Source organism: Cebidichthys violaceus, unplaced genomic scaffold (genome assembly GCF_023349555.1).
Source record: "Cebidichthys violaceus isolate CVI_PGR_0920_01 unplaced genomic scaffold, fCebVio1.0.p SCAF_21, whole genome shotgun sequence".
Taxonomy (NCBI): Eukaryota; Metazoa; Chordata; class Actinopteri; order Perciformes; family Stichaeidae; genus Cebidichthys; species Cebidichthys violaceus.
Window position 1 is genome coordinate 7,273,600 of NW_027176384.1, and position 1,710 is coordinate 7,275,309.

At 41.3% G+C, this 1,710-nt stretch overlaps 1 pseudogene; it reads right to left on the reverse strand.

Moving 5' to 3' along the window:
- Window positions 1-731: 731 nt before the first annotated feature.
- Window positions 732-1,442, reverse strand: LOC137877466 (uncharacterized; annotated as a pseudogene).
- Window positions 1,443-1,710: the final 268 nt, after the last annotated feature.

The window sequence follows — 1,710 nt, forward strand, 5'->3', positions numbered from 1 at the left end:
ATAATCTGTGAGGAGAGAAAGCACAAAGATTCTGGGGAAGAAGCAAAGTCAGTAATGTGCAATAATGGGACATGAATTCATACAGAAGGAGAGAGAAGAGGAGAGAGCAGCTCAGTGTATCCTAGGAAGTCCCCCGGCAGTCTAGACCTATAGCAGCTTATCTAGGGGCTGGTCCAAGGTAAACCTGAGCCAGTCCGAACTATAAACTTGACCCAGCCCGAACTATAAACCTGAGCCAGCTCTAACTATAAACTTGAGCCAGCCCTAACTATAAACCTGAGCCAGCTCTAACTATAAACTTGAGCCAGCCCGAACTATAAACCTGAGCCAGCCCTAACTATAAACCTGAGCCAGCTCTAACTATAAACTTGAGCCAGCCCTAACTATAAACTTGAGCCAGCCCTAACTATAAACCTGAGCCAGCCCTAACTATAAACCTGAGCCAGCCCTAACTATAAACTTGAGCCAGCCCTATAAACCTGAGCCAGCCCTAACTATAAACTTGAGCCCGAACTATAAACCTGAGCCAGCTCTAACTATAAACTTGAGCCAGCCCTAACTATAAACCTGAGCCAGCTCAAACTATAAACTTGAGCCAGCCCTAACTATAAACTTGAGCCAGCCCTAACTATAAACCTGAGCCAGCCCTAACTATAAACTTGAGCCAGCCCTATAAACCTGAGCCAGCCCTAACTATAAACTTGAGCCAGCCCTATAAACCTGAGCCAGCCCTAACTATAAGCATTATCAAAGAGGAAAGTCTTAAGCCTACGCTTAAATGTGATGAGTGTGTTTGACCCCCGGACTGAAACAGGAAGCTGGTTCCAGAGAAGAGGAGCTTGATAACTGAAGACTCTGGCTCCCATTACACTTTTTAAGACTGAACCACAATAACCCTGCATTTAGGGAGCGCAGCGCTCTAGTGGGGTAATATGGTACTATAATCTCCTTAAGATATGATGGTGCCTGACCAATTAGGGCTTTGTAGGTGAGGAGAAGGATTTTAAATGATATTCTAGATTTTGCAGGGAGTCAGTGCAGAGAAGCTAATACAGAAGTAATATGATCTCTTTTCTTAGGTTTTGTTAATACAAGCTGCAACATTCTGGATCAACTGGAGAGATTTAAGAGACTTATTAGAGCAGGCTGATAATAAGGTATTTCAATAATCTAGTCTAGAAGTAACAAATGCATGAACTCATTTTTCTGCATCGCTTTGAGACAGGATGTGCCTGATTTTTGAAATGTTTCGTAGGTAAAAAAAGGCAGTCCTTGAAGTTTGTTTTATCTGGGAGTTAAAAGACAAATCCTGATCAAAGATAACTCAGAGATTCTTTACGGTGCTGCTGGATGACAGCGCAATGCCATCTCAAGAAACTATCATTAGATAATTGATTTTGGAGGTGTTCTGGGCCTAATAGATCAACTTCAGTTTTGTCTGAGTTTTAAGACAAAAGAATTATGCAGATATGTCAAAACTCTGAGTTCTGGCTTTGTTAGATCTGTCTGGAAGTAAATAAGCAAACAACTTTGAAATTGCTGGTTTTCTGGATGGAGTTTGGATTGACTGGTGATAGGCTATGCTAACATTATAGCTGCTCCATCTACACTCAAAATAACATCAAATAGGCATAAATAGGCAGCAATGTTATTGTTTGCACTATAGACAGTCTATGTTTTATACGCATACATTTAAACACAGAGTTTCAT